The 15,700-nt window shown below is 42.4% G+C and overlaps 1 long non-coding RNA gene across 2 annotated transcripts in view; it reads left to right on the top strand.

The window, feature by feature from the left end:
- Window positions 1–1,089: 1,089 nt before the first annotated feature.
- LOC143818454 (uncharacterized) overlaps window positions 1,090–15,700 on the top strand; it is a 59,054-nt gene continuing 44,443 nt past the window's right edge. Inside the window, exon 1 of one of the 2 annotated variants that reach the window (XR_013224554.1) lies at window positions 1,090–1,275. This is a non-coding gene — a long non-coding RNA (uncharacterized LOC143818454). The remainder of the gene's footprint in view (window positions 1,276–15,700) is intronic. The other variant, XR_013224556.1, reaches the window with a different exon arrangement.

Raw genomic sequence — 15,700 nt, 5'->3', positions numbered from 1 at the left:
AAAAAGTTAAATTTTTCAATTTTTTTCATAAATAAACGCAAATAATATTGAAGAAATGTTACCACTAACATGAAGTACAATATGTCACGAAAAAACATTCTCAGAATTAGCAGGATCCGTTAAGGCGTTTCAGAGTTATAACCTCGTAAAGTGACAGTGGTCAGAATTGTAAAAATTGGCTTGTCATTAAGTACCAAATTGGCTCTGTCCCTAAGGGGTTAATTCAATCAGTAAACGGCGTAACGAGAAAAAAATCAAAAGGCGAGAATTTTTTGGCCGCCGCAACATTGCAATGAAAGGCGATAAAAATATCATATCTACCCCAAATTAGTATCAATAAAAATTTCAGTACAGAGCACAAAAAATAAGCCATCACCCTGCTCCAGATCAAAAAATAGTCTCGGAAAATGGCAACAAACGCATAAACTTTTTTTCATACAAATTTAGGAATTTTTTTCACCACTCAAATGAAAAAATAAAATGTGCATGTTTTGTATCTGCGTACTCGTACTGACCTGGAGAATCATATTGCCAGGTCAGTTTTACCATATAGTGAAAATGGTAAATTAAAAAAATAAATAAAAAACAATTGTTGAATTGCACTTATTTTTGCAATTTCACTGCACCAGTATTTTTTTCCCTGTTTTCCAATACTGTAATATTGTAAAAATCAAATACTAGACAGAAATGGCAATAATGAATCGGACCCTTAGTTTTTCTAAAGAATAAAAAGGCTCAGTAAGATGCAACACTCATAATTAGGCATGATTAATTGAAGGCTGCATTTTAATTTATTTCCATTATTTTTCCACTGCTAATTGTCTTGTTTAAATCATTGAATGAAGTGTCACAAACATATGCCCTGAGAAAACGTAATGTCATTTACTACATCACTCATTCAATCATGTAAAGAAACTACACTAAAATAAATAATGGTCACTAAAAAAAGAAGAGATCAATAGAAACAGGAATACCAGGGGCAATGTACGCTATGCACCATGATGGAAATGAGAGAAATAATTCAATTACATCCTCTACAGCCTCATTACACAAAATTATGTTAAGAGGTGTAGGAGTGGGTTTTACAGAGAGGCAAGCTGCAGATATACTGAGTACACCCACCCTCAATTGTCACCCCCTCCTTAAATAGGACTCTCTTGAGCAAAGACATATGCTGGGACGTGCAGAAGTTTGCAAACAAGACAGGAAACTTACTGGGACAGAATGTGGTCCAGGTTTTCAGCATTCTCAAAGCAGATGAAGAAGCATCCAGGAGTAAGTCCTGCACTTTTCGTACCTTTACCTTGTTAGTTAGTAGAGAAGGTTTTTGGAATATCTGTACATAGTGACAATTCTAAGTACTTGTTATTGATTCGCAGTATATTACAGCAAATGCAGCTGCTGAGTTTTCTTGCACTTGTATGGAAGATTGTAACTGTCCTTTTCAACAGGTGTCCCATTTCAATAGGTGGCCCACTATCTCGTTATACCGCCTACATGATACATGTTCTTTACATATTTCAATGTCATTTAGCAGATACCATGCAGTGGTCACATAGTAACCCAATTTCACAGGAAATTTTGCTTTATGTAGTAGATGTAAAAACACTGTACACAAGATGAATTGCCAAATGGTCTTATCCGACATTGATCATGACTCAGTTCAACTGGTGAACCTCAAATCTCTTGCACCACCAGATTGATAGGATGAATAATATGAACAGTAATCATTTTGATGAGACCACTATGAACCAGATGGAGAAATATCTAGTGATGTGATGCTATGAGCCATATCTCTTGAACAAGGGATGCCACATGATTATGGTGGTATGACCCAAGGTTTTTGCTGAAGGCTTCAATGTACAGATGTAATCCCCAATGAAAAATAGCTTAGTAATAAAGATTTTTCTGGCTTGTGTTTCGTAATCCTGTGCATACTCTTGTTTCAAGGATCTAGGTGTTAGGTCTCGTGCAGACGACCGTGTAACTCGGTCGAGTGCTAGCCATCATTTTGACTGGTAGCACTCATCTCCCTGTTATTCTATGGGGTCATTCACAGGTCCTATTTTTTCCTTGGACTGAGTTAGTTCAGGGAAAAAGTCAGCATGCGCTATTTGCCTCTGGGTCATGGGTCAATGGAAAAAAAAAATCAGACTGCACTCAGATGACATTCGAGTGTGGTACGATTTTCATGAACTGACATTATAGATTAGCTGGACAAAATGTGTTTTTTCTCCACCTCTGAGAAAATCGAATCACATTGAGATCAAACTCTTGATCAGAGTGTAATTAGCACAATCGGACTGATTTCCTCAGATGTGGAGACGACGGATGTCTGCACCTGCCCATAATGAATAGAAATTAACATGCAATAACCTGAAGTGCAGCCTGACAATCAGAAACAAACTATATGTTCACCCACTTTAAAGCCATATATCTATATTAGAGAACTACACAAATAATGCTTCTCTTGTGTGCTGTTTCCATAATTGGATTCCTCTGTTACAAACAAGACAATCCAGTAAAATGACCTGCAGATTTAATAGGTAATGATAGCCAGTGCCTGCAGAGTGTGGTGGAAGTGGCAGAGAATGGGAATTCCTTGAAGCACTATATTAAGATTAGGGGATCCTAGTCATGTAGTTCTAACAAAGATTTTTTTTTTAATTGCTTTAAAACAGTTCTTCAAAAGGGGCATTCTTATCTGAAATACTGATGAATAGCCAAGGTCCCTCTGCGACTCCAATTACCGTATTTTCTGGTGTATAAGATGACTGGGCGTATAAGACGACCCCCAACTTTTCCATATAAAATATGGAATTTGGGATATACCCGCCGTATAAGACGGGGGTCATCTTATACGCCCAGTCATCTTATACAGCGTGTGGTTCCCAGGGTCTGGAGGAGAGGAGACTCTCCTTCAGGCCCTGGGATCCATATTCATGTAAAAAATAAAGAATAAAAAAAAAAAAATATGGATATACTCACCCCTCCGACCGCTCATGTGACCGTGACGTCATCGAAGGTCCTTCACTCACTGCATTCTTAGGAACGGAGGCAGACGCTTGCACCGCTGAGGTCCAGGGTCCGTCGGAGGGGTGAGTATATCCATATTTTTTATTTTTATTCTTTATTTTTTACATAAATATGGATCCCAGGGCCTGAAGGAGAGTATCCTCTCCTTCAGACCCTGGGAACCATCCAGGATCGCTCTGTGCACCCGTACCCGGCATATAAGACGACCCCTGACTTTTGGGACAATTTTTAGGGGTTAAAAAGTCGTCTTATACGCCAGAAAATACGGTAATCAGGAGAATGGGCACCCAATAGCCATAGGTCAAGTTCACACATTCAGTATTTCATCAGTATTTTAGCTCGGTATTTGTAAGCCAAAATCAGTAGTGCAAGTTGTCTGTTCAGAGAGGAAGAGAACTAGAACTCTAGTGCTAGCTATTGGAAGTAGCAATCCTAAAAGTCGATATCGACCCTCTAACGAGCCTGGTCACATGACTTAGGATAAAAGCCTAAACCAAAATCTTCATTTGCAGACACTGTATTTCGGGGTACTGCCTCTTGTCAGTGCAGTCTAAGATTTGGTTTGGCTGAGTGAGAGGCGTAATCCAAGGGGTAATGTTTCTCTGTGGAGAGTGACATGTCAAGCTTGACATGCCAAGATGAGGAGACTAGGCAAAGCTTCTCTGGGAAATATGCAAATTGTCTCTTCAGAGAGAACTAGAACTCTAGTGCCACCTATTGGAAGTAGCGATCCTAAAACTCAATATCGACCCTCTAATGATCCTTGTCACATGACTTAGGATAAAAGCCAAAAGCAAAATCTAAATTTGCAGGCACTGTGTTTCAGGGTACTGCCTCTCGTCAGTGCAAAGTGTGAAATCTGGCTTGGCTGAGTGAGAGAAAATCAGGAGAGGAATAATCAGAGGAAAAGTATAATAAAGACTCATGCACCACTTCTGCATTTTTCACCCACTCCTGGTTTTGGCTTACAAATTCTGAGGTAAAAATCTCTCCAAATACTGAACATGTGAATGTGGCCTTAGACTGAATAAAGAGCTGGTTATAGATGTGCATAGCTCACTCCATTCAAGTCTATAGGGGATAGGGAGATACCTGTAGTATGTCATGCATTCATTTAGCATACATGTAATAGAGCACCTACTGTGTTAAAGGAAACCTGTCACCTCCCCAGGGCGTTTTTCAGTAAAAGAGCCTCCTTCAGCAGCACTAAGGCTGCATTCTGTGAAAGTGGCTCTTATGTTTAGTATCCCTACGAATGCTGAAATAATCACTGTTATAAATTGCCCGCCATGCCTCTATTGTGTCCCAGAGGTATGTCTTCTCTCCCGATGTCAACCGCCGCTGAAACATCGATCATCTCCTTCTTGCGTCTGTGCGCTGCCTCCTGTGTTTCTGTTGCATGCCCGGTGCCTACGCTCTGCCAACACTTCTCGCCTGATGTAAGTTAAAGGGCAGAGCGCTCGGCGCATGCCCAAGAAATGTTGGCAGAACGCAGGCGCCGGGCATGTAACAAAAACACAGGAGGCAGCGCACAGAGGCAAGAGGGAGATGATTGACGTCTCGGAGGCGGCTGACTCCGGGGGAGAAGACATCCCGCCACTACACAATAGAGGTATGGCGGGCAATTTATAAAAATAATTATTTCAGAATTCCTAGGAATACTAAGCATAAGAGCCACCTTCACAGAATGCAGCCTTAGTGCTGCTGAAGGTGGCTCTTTTACTTAAAAACGTCTTGGGGGGTGACAGGTTCCCTTTAAGTTATTTTTCAACATCTATTAAAATGTTAGGTGAAAAATACTTTTTACTCCATTTCACCTTAACATTTTTCAGTGATATACAGAAAATAGTAATTTTTATAGAATTTTCAATACAAAGACTGATTGTTCCAGTCTAAAAATAATGTTTAATGGGATTGTAAATGACCAATATAATGATGACTAGATAAAGGAATAATTCCAAACAATCTTTCATTTACATCCCATGGTGTAGTGCATTGCTAGTTTTCCATGTACATCATTATTGAGTATGTGTATATCTTCCTTATAGATGAAAGCAAGCCTTTGTATGTGCTCTCATGTGCTTGGGATTGCTTATGTTTAACACCACAGGGTGAAAGGTCCATAATTTGGAAGATATCCAAAAGAAAAGTACACTTCCCAGGACCCCTTTTCCCCCTGGATACATCCCTGAGTATTCCAACTAATCTCTTCAAGAGCTTTTACTGAATACCGTAACTACCTCTTGCATTTTGTGATTGTCTCGGTGTGTGGAACTTAGTAGCATAATTCATCAATTCTCATCCAGGGAGGCATTACACCGTAACTGAAGTGCTGCAAAAAGGGGATCCTATGATCTCAGTTCTCCGGCGCTTTAAAATAGTGTTCATTATGCTGAGTATGCAGCTTGGTACAATGATTGCTACTTGAATTAATTAGATACTGCCATAATTTATGCATTTATTTTACTTAAGTATATAGTGCCACATATTCTGCATCACATTACAGACATCATCATCACTGTCCCCGATGGGGCTCACAATCTAAATTCTGTATCAGTATGTCTTTGGAGTGTGGGAGGAAAGAGGAACACCAGGAGGAAACCCTCGCAAAAACGGGGAGAACATCCAAAACACTTCCATACATCATATTGTTCTTGGTGCTAACCACTGAGCCACCATGAGATGCACACAGTGATGACAAGAAGTAGGGATAAGAAACTTAGTGCTGTCATAGCTAATACCTGAGAGTGCACCATAGTGATGTCTTGCAGGCTCTGAACTGTGTCAGGGAAGGGCTACTGTAACACCCCAGAAAGCCAGTTGTTACAGTTGCCTTCCTTTCGGGGAGGGTACTGCCATGCCTGGAAGCGAGGAGGATCCCTTTAACAGGTGGCACATACATGCAACATGTTCTGATTCCAGGCCAGAAGGGGGAGCTCTGAACCCGGTTTCAGGGGAGCTTCCCTAGATATATGTTCTGGCTTGGAGGAGGAGTTAGGCAGTCTGTAGCAGACAGTGAGAGAGACAGTTGGAGGAGAGTGGGAGAAAAAGCTGGAGCCGTGCAGCCACGTGGTGCTGCAGCTTCAGGACAGAGAGAGGAGAAGCAGACAGCATTGCATCTGTAGAACATGCCAGAAGGAAGAAGCACAGGAGAATTAAGGAACAGGAAGGACGCTTCGACTGATCTCCTTCCACGCTGAAGCGCAGGAATCGGGCACCAGGAGCAAGAGGCTGTGTGGAACTGTATGTGCCATAGCAGAATCGGAGGGCAGAAGACTTCAGGTCGTCAGTCCACATCCACCCCCAAAGATACAGCAACATACAGAGCCCGGAGTCATGATAGAGACCCTGTAATAAGGTTCGCGTTGCCTACCATGCGGGTACTGTCTTAAGACAGGGAAAGAGAGGACCTTGTGTGGAGCCATAAGCAGCAAGGGACTTACCTTACAGCGCAAGAAGGAAGGCTTACAACTTCACCTGAAAGGGGGTTCCATAATCCCTTCCAGGCTGACCAGACCTCACCAACACCTGTTACCAGTACCCTGGACTGTGGCCGTGAATCACCAGTAAACAGGTAAAGAGACTTCAACCTTGTGTCATCTAATTATTTCTGACACCACACTATCCCTGCCAAATGCACCGGGGGCCCTGGGGACCCAGCTTCACCTGTGGGAAGCCATACCATCCTTGCTACAGTACCATCACTCCCCAGAGGACCCCTTTAAGCAGTGTCAGTCACCCCTGAATGAAATACCACAGGTGGCGTCACAGACATTCTTATTTCTAATAACCCCTTTAAAGAACTTCCCTTTTATTTGGACGCCCAGGGCCACAGACCGGGTCGCTGCCACTGTGACCACCCCTTTAATGACCACCGGACCCGGTACCAAGTAACCCCTAGGCCCAGGTGGGGCGCTCCACTAACAACTACCTGGGATTAAATGAAAGATGTGGTTAAGATGAGAAAAAAACGACTGCATCCTATTGAATATGAGAAAAGAAAGAGGTGTATTTAAAGGGAAGGGTTCTCTTACCTTTTGGACAGAGAAGTTACCCACGCATACATTCCCATCCGATTATTATTAAAAAAAAATGTTAGATTATTTAAATTGTTTGTACAGGACGGAGCATTTACTATGGTTGTCACAGATGATGGTAAATTTGAAGTCTTTTAAGACCAGGAGTGGGGAACCTCCAGCACCAGGGCAGATTCCCAGGGACCCCAGTGCTCAGGCCTGCAACTCAGTTGTGCAAACCCTTTAATTCCTTCTTGCACTGCAGGCACATACTCGCTGTGTTCACAACTGAATGCTGCGGTGCATGCATTGAAGGATTAAGTTCTGGCCAGTGTCAGTGTCTGGGCACACTTTGTGGACGAAGTTGGCTCACAATGTGCTCCTGTCCCACAGATGAACACAGCAGCAGCCTCATTGTCTCCTATAATGTATATGTTCAAGCCCATGTCTCCTGTAATGTATATGCTCCAGCCTCACTGTCTACCGTGATGTCTAAATTCCAACACCAGTGGCTTCCATTATATATAATCCAGCCCAAGCATTTCCCAGATACTGGACATATTCAAGTGCCAGTATCTCATATGTGATGTATATATTTCAGCCCCAGTGTCTTCTATGTGATGTATATGCTCCTGCTCCAGCATCTCCTTTGTGATATATATGCTCCTTCCGTAGTGGCTATCAATGTGATAATGTGATACATATGCTCATGCCCCAGCATCTCCTATCTGATATATAAGCTACAGCCCCAGTGCCTACTACAGTATGTGATGTACAGTGCCTTGCGAAAGTATTCGGCTCCCTGGAACTTTTCAACCTTTTCCCACATATCACACTTGCAGCTGTAATCGCAGCAAAAGGTGGCGCAGCAAAGTATTAAGTTAAAGGGGTTGAATAATATTGCACGCCCCACTTTTCAGTTTTTGAATTTCCACAAAAATTTAAAATAACCAATATATTTCATTCAACTTCACAATTGTGTTCCACTTGTTGTTGATTCTTCACCAAAAATTTACATTTGGCATCTTTATGTTAGAAGCATGATATGTGGGAAAAGGTTGAAAAGTTACAGGGGGCCGAATACTTTCGCAAGGCACTGTATATAGTCCAGCCCCAGGGTATCTTTTGTGATTTATATACAGCAGTATCTGTGTCTCCTATGTTATGAATATACAGCAGTTTCCTTTATGATGAATAATCTGAAGCCCCAGTGTCTCCTATGTGATGTATAAGCTCCTGCCCCACCATCTCCTATTTGATATATATGATCTTACCGCAGTCTCTCCTATGTGATCAATAAGGAATCTCAGAGACAAAGTACACAGGAATTGAGTAGACTCTTAACATATACTTATAATAGATGGTAAAATCCGATTTATCAGAGAGAATGTATATATTCACCACCACATGTGTACACAGTACATAAAATGAGGCATATTGGCTAAGATAAATAGTAAAAAGAGAAAACAAATTTGAAGCCCAAAGTGAGTGAAGAAAATACAACTTTATTAATTACAAGAAATACATTAAAATAAGGTGCAAGTGGGAACAAATAACCAGGAAAGAAACAGATGCAGTACACAAGGGCCAAGCTGAGATCACATGCTGGAGCTAAATAGTAGCAGCAGGGTGGATTACAATATCATAAATGGTAAATTATAAAAAGTACATATGTGCATGCTTAATAAAGCATAGTAATGAATGGTTGCTGCAAGTTAATAGAGAACCAAGAGGCAATTGAAGATGTGTCAGAAGGTATAATTCAAGTAAGGTTTTCAAAGGGCATGTGCATGTAATACCATATTAAGGCAATAGGGCAGTCTGGTGTGTATCAAGGTAGTCACTATAGTAGTGTAGAGAAACAACTTGCTGCTGTATATACCAACCTGAATATTACCTGCTATGGAGTGAAAGCGGGGGTCATCAGCTGTCCCCTTGATTCATCCACCCCGACACACGTTTCGACATCTGCATTCGTCAGTGGGTGTATGTAATTTCAGCTTGTCCCCTGTGTATTGCATCCATTTGTTCCCTGGTTATTTGTTCCCACTTACACCTTATTTTAATGTATTTCTTGTAATTAATAGAGTTGAATTTTCTTCACTCACTTTGTGCTTCAAAAAATTTGTGTTTTTTTTCTCCTTTGTGATGTATATGCTCCAGCCTCAGCGTCTCCTATCTGCTGTATATGCTACATGCCCAGTGTATATTATGTAATGTATATGCTCCAGCCCCAGGGTATCCTTTGTGACTTATATACAGCAGTAGCTGTGTCTCCTATGTTATGTATCTTCAGCAGTTCCAGAATCTTTTTTATGATGTATATTCTGCAGCCCCAGCATCTCCTATGTGATGCATATGCTGCAGCCCTAGTGTCTACTATGTGGTGTATATATTCTTGCCCTACCATGCCCTATGTTACGTACAGTGGTTATGAAATGTATTCAGACCCCTTTACATTTTTCACTCTTTGTTTCATTGCAAACATTTGGTAAAATAAAAACGTTAATTTTTTCACATTAATGTACACTTTGCAACCCATCTTGACTGAAAAAAAAGAAACGTGCAAATTTAATAAAAAAGAAAAATTGAAATATCACATGGTCTTTAGTGATGAGCGAGTATACTTGTTACTCAGGTTTCCCCAAACATGCTCATGTGGTCTCCGAGTATTTTGGCATGCTTGGAGATTTGGTTTTCAGTGCCACAGCTGCATGATTTGTGACTGCTAGACAGCCTGAATACATGTGGATGTTGCCTGTTTGTTAGGGAATTCCCAGATGTCTTCAGCCTGTCTAGCAGCCGCAAATCATGCAGCTGCGGCGACGAAAACTAAATCTCCAAGCACGCCAAAATACTCGGGGACCACTCGAGCATGCTCAGGGAAACCTGAGTAACGAGTATATTTGCTGATCACTAAAGATAAGTATTCAGAGCCTTTGCTCGGACACTCATTTAAGTCACATGCTGTCCATTTCCTTGTGATCCTTGAGATGATTCTACTCCTTCATTGGAGTCCAGTTGTGTTTAATTAAACTGATAGGACTTGATTTGGAAAGGCACACACCTGTCTATATAAGACCTCACAGCTCACAGTGCATGTCAGACCAGATGAGAATCATGAGGTCAAAGGAACTGGCCAAGGAGCTCAGAGACGTAACCATGGCCAGATCTGTGCCTTGCCACAATTCTAACAGAATTTCTGCAGTACTCAAGGTTCCTAAGAGCATAGTGGTTTCTGTAATCCTTAAATGGAAGACGTTTGGGACCACCAGAAGTCTTCCTAGACTTCGCCGTCCAGCCAAACTGAGCAATCGCAGGTAAAGAGCCTTTGTGAGAGAGGTAAAGAAGAACCCCAAAATCACTGTGGCTGAGCTCCAGCAATGCAGTAGGGAGATGGGAGAAAGTTCCACAATGTCAACTATCACTGCAGCCCTCCACCAGTCAGGCCTTTACGGCAGAGTGGCCCAACGGAAGCCTCTCCTCAGTGCAAGACATATGAAAGCCCGCATAGAGTTTGCTGAAAAACACATGAAGGATTCCCAGACTATGAGAAATAAGATTCTATGATGTGATGGGATGAAGATAGACCTTCTTGGTGATAATTCTAAGCGGTATGTGTGGAGAAAACCAGGCACTGCTCATCACCTGCCCAATACAATCCCAACAGTTAAACATGGTGGTGGCAGCATCATGCTATGGGGATGTTTTTCATCTGCAGAGACAGGACGACTGGTTGTCATTGAAGGAAACATGACTACGGCCAAGTACAGAGATATCCTGGATAAAATCCTCTTCCAGAGTGCTCTGGACCTCAGACTTGGCCAAAGGTTCACCATCCAATAATGACCCTAAGCACACAGCTAAAATAACAAAGGAGTGGCTTTAGAACAACTATGTGACCATTCTTGACTGGCCCAGCCAGAGCCCTGACTATAAACCCAATTGAGCATCTCTGGAGAGACCTGAAAATGGCTGTCCACCAACGTTCACCATCCAGCCTGACAGAACTGGAGAGGATCTGCAAGGAAGAATAGCAGGGAATCCCCAAATCCAGGTGTGAAAAAACTTGTTGCATGGCTGCACTAGCTCAAAAGGGTGCTTCTACTCAATACTGAGCAAAGGGTCTGAATACTTATGACCATGTAATATTTCTGTTTTTCTTATTTAATAAATTTGTGAAAATTACATTTCTGTTTTTTTCCCAGTCAAGATGGGGTGCAGAGTGTACATTAACGAGAAACTTTGAAGAACTTTGAAGAACTTTTTTGAATTTACCAAATGGCTGCAATGAAACAAAGAGTGAAAAATGTAAAGGGGTCTGAATACTTTCTGTACCCACTGTGTATGCCCATGCCCCAGCGTCTCCTATCTGATGTATATGTTCTTTCTCAGCGACTCCTATGTGGTGTAGTTGCTCCAGCTACAGTGTCTATACTGTGTGATGTATATGTTCTTGTCCTAGCATCTCCTGTCTTATGTTTATGTTCCTGCACTAGTGTCTTCTGTGGGATGTCTATATTTTTGCACAAGTGTGTCCTATGTTACTTTCATGTTCCCACCCCAGCATCTCTTATGTGATGTTTATGTTCTTGTACCAGCAACTCCTATGTGATGTATATGCTCCAGCCCGTGTCTACTACATGATGTATATGTTCTTGCCCCAGCATCTCCTATGTTATGTATATGGTTTTGCCCCAGCATCTCCTATGTGATGTATGTGTGCAGTCTCAGTGTCTACTATGTCATGTATTTACTACAGCCTCAAGTGTCTTATGTGATGTACAGTTAGGTCCATATATACTTGGACAGAGACAACATTTTTCTAATTTTGGTTATAGACATTACCACAATAAATTTTAAACAAAATAATTCAGATACAGTTGAAGTTCAGACTTTCAGCTTTCATTTGAGGGTATCCACATTAAAATTGGATGAAGGGTTTAGGAGTTTCGACTCCATGTGCCACCCAGTTTTTAAAGGGACCAAAAGTAATTGGACAATTGACTCCAAAGCTATTTCATGGACAGGTGTGGGCAATCCCTTCATTATGTCATTCTCAATTAAGCAGATAAAAGGCCTGGAGTTGATTTGAGGTGTGGTGCTTGCATTTGGAAGGTTTTGCTGTGAAGTAAACATGCGGTCAAAGGAGCTCTCCATGCAGGTGAAACAAGCCATCCTTAAGCTGCAAAACCAGAAAAAACCCATCCGAGAAATTGCTACAATATTTAGAGTGGCAAAATCTAGTTTGGTACATCTTGAGAAAGAAAGAAAGCACTGGTGAACTCATCAATGCAAAAAGACCTGGGCGCCCACGGAAGACAACAGTGGTGGATGATCGTAGAATAATCCCCATGGTGAAGAGAAACCCCTTCACAACAGCCAACCAAGTGAACAACACTCTCCAGGAGGTAGGCGTATCAATATCCAAATCTACCATAAAGAGAAGACTGCATGAAAGTAAATACAGAGGGTTCACTGCATGGTGCAAGCCACTCATAAGCATCACGAATAAAAAGGCTAGACTGGACTTTGCTAAAAAACATCTAAAAAAGCCAGCACAGTTCTGGAAGAACATTCTTTGGACAGATGAAACCAAGATCAACCTCTACCAGAATGATGGAAAGAGAAAAGTATGGCGAAGGCGTGGTACAGCTCATGATCGAAAGCATGCCACATCATCTGTAAAACACGGCGGAGGCAGTGTGATGGCTTGGGCATCCATGGCTGCCAGTGGCACTGGGTCACTAGTGTTTATTGATGATGTGACACAGGACAGAAGTGGCCAAATGAATTCTGAGGTATTCAGAGACATACTATGTGCTCAGATCCAGCCAAATGCAGCAAAACTGGTTGGTCGTCTTTCATACTACAGATGGACAATGACCCAAAATATAAAGCCAAAGAAACCCAGGAGTTTATTAAAGCAAAGAAGTGGAATATTCTTGAATGGCCAAATCAGTCACCTGATCTCAACCCAATTGAGCATGCTTTTCACTTGTTAAAGACTAAACTTCTGACAGAAAGGTCCACAAACAAACAGCAACTGAAAACCACCGCAGTGAAGGCCTGGCAGAGCATCAAAAAGGAGGAAACACAGTGTCTGGTGATGTCCATGAGGTCAAGACTTCAGGCAGTCTTTGCCAACAAAGGGTTTTCAACCAAGTACTAAAAAGTAACATTTTATTTATAATTATTGAATCTGTCCAATTACTTTTGGTCCCTTTAAAAACAGGGTGGCACATGTTAAGGAGCTGAAACTCATAAACCCTTCATCCAATTTTAACGTGGATACCCTCAAATGAAAGCTGAAAGTCTGAACTTCAACTGCATCTGAATTGTTTTGTTTAAAATTCATTGTGGTAATGTCTATAACCAAAATTAGAAAAATGTTGTCTCTGTCCAAATATATATGGACCTAACTGTATATGCTTCAGCTCCAGTGTCCTCTATGTAATGTATATGTTCCAGCCCCAGAGTCTCCTACGTGATGTACTGCATGTGTTTCAGTTCCCTTTTCTCCTATGTGAAGTATATGCCCGTGTTCTTCTATAAATGTAACATCAGCAGTGATGAATTTCCCCTTTTGAGGAGACCTGCAGTGTAATGTACATCTGAGGTTAGAACAACTTACTGCTGCATGTTCTTTACCACATTTATTATGACAAAGAGTTGAGTTTGGGCCAGACAGACGCAAATCTGGAAAAGCAGTTATGAGTAACAGCATGATCTATACCACCTGACATCACACATCTCACCAAACAGAAGCAGTTCCAGCCATCACATTAGGGGTGAATTAATTAAGGTATTTTTCGCTTTATAAGACGTACCTGATTATAAGACGCACCCCCAAATTTGGTGAAGAAAAAGAGAAAAAAATAATTTTTTATGTTAAATGGGGGTCTGTCTTGCAATACCAGTGTTTGTCTTATAAATCATATGTCCCTCATCCTGCGCCCCTGGACACAATATGCCCCCCTGTGCTGCTGACAGGTACAGCCCCCCGGTCACTATATGCCCCCAGTGCTGCTGGCAGGTACAGGCCCCCCGGTCACTATATGCCCTCCTGTTCTGCTGGAAGACACATGCCCCCCTGTGCTGTTGGCAGACACATGCCCCCCTGTGCTGCTGGCAGACACATGCCCCTCCATGCTGCTGGCAGACACATTATCCCCCGTGCTGCTGGCAGACACATGTCCCCCCGTGCTGCTGGCAGACACATGCCCCTCTGTGCTGCTGGCAGACACATGCCCCCCTGTGCTGCTGGCAGACACATGCCCCCCTGTGCTGCTGGAAGACTTATGCCCCCCTCTGCTGCTGGAAGACACATGCCCTCCCCTGTGCTGCTGGCAGACACATGCCCCCCTGTGCTGCTGGCAGACACATGCCCCCCGTGCTGCTGGCAGACACATTATCCCCCGTGCTGCTGGCAGACACATGCCCCCCTGTGCTGCTGGCAGACACATGCCCCCCATGTGCTGCTGGCAGACACATGCCCCCCTGTGCTGCTGGCAGACACATGCCCACCCCTGTGCTGCTGGCAGACACATGCCCCCCCTGTGCTGCTGGCAGACACATGCCCACCCCTGTGCTGCTGGCAGACACATGCCCCCCCTGCTGTGAGACACATGATAAAATAACAAACACTTGATGGACAGCGGGTGCAGTGAATATTACATGAGGCTAATGAGCGGGAGCACAGGACCTCCTGCTGTCTCTGCAGCCCACAGCCAGCCCACCCCAGCCACCTTGACACCACTTCAGAGCCGCATCCCTCCTCTACAGTACAGCACATCACACAGATTTGGATTATAAGACGCACCCCCCACTTTCCCCAAAAATTTGGGGGAACAAAAGTGCATCTTGTAATCCGAAAAATACGGTAATTGTTTCACCAAATATAGCAGAATCATTTTCAAGTTGATAGTTTTGTGTGGCGCCGGAATCATGGTATAAATATCCACATGTCCCTTGGCAGAAAAAAGGTTCTCCACTCATGTTTTAGACAAAGACTGTTCAAATGGTCAGGTTAAATCAGTTAAACAGAATATTTTTCCAAGGTTAAATCTGTTCGAGGATTAATAAATAGCTGTGGCCGATACTTCACCCAACATCTTGCGCTTGAATCTTTATTCCTGTGTGAAGTTAAGGGAAGTACTAGTGGCACAGGCCAGAATTTTGAGGGTGCTTTTTTTGGTTTGGGCAATAGCAAAATCCTCTTGGAAACTGCACTACAATAGAAGACATTGATTTCATAGTGCAGAGATAATAAACATTATTATTGCCTGTGGCGACAGATCGGCCTTTGGGTCTTCCTTGGCTACAAGCTCAGCACCTTTTGAATTAATATTAGACTATCATACCACTTACAGTGTATGGAAAGGTTATAATGGGCTCATGGTTTATGCACATTTTGTTTGGAAATGTACATACACCTGCATGGCAAAGCTCCAAAATACAGCTAATGGGCAGGAATTTGAAGGATACACAATGTCTTTTTAAGCAGATTCCACTCCGAATAATGTCAGAAAAAATGCTAACTGAATGCTCAAAAGGATCAACATATGCATTTCTATGTCAAAATAACTTGTTGACATATTCAGTCTTTTCAGTGTCTTTCAATCAGTTCATGTATCCAAATACACTAG

The sequence above is a fragment of the Ranitomeya variabilis genome, chromosome 3 (assembly GCF_051348905.1).
Source record: "Ranitomeya variabilis isolate aRanVar5 chromosome 3, aRanVar5.hap1, whole genome shotgun sequence".
Taxonomy (NCBI): domain Eukaryota; kingdom Metazoa; phylum Chordata; class Amphibia; order Anura; family Dendrobatidae; genus Ranitomeya; species Ranitomeya variabilis.
The sequence above is the reverse complement of the archived record's forward strand: the minus strand, read 5'-3'. Positions and strand labels throughout refer to the sequence as shown.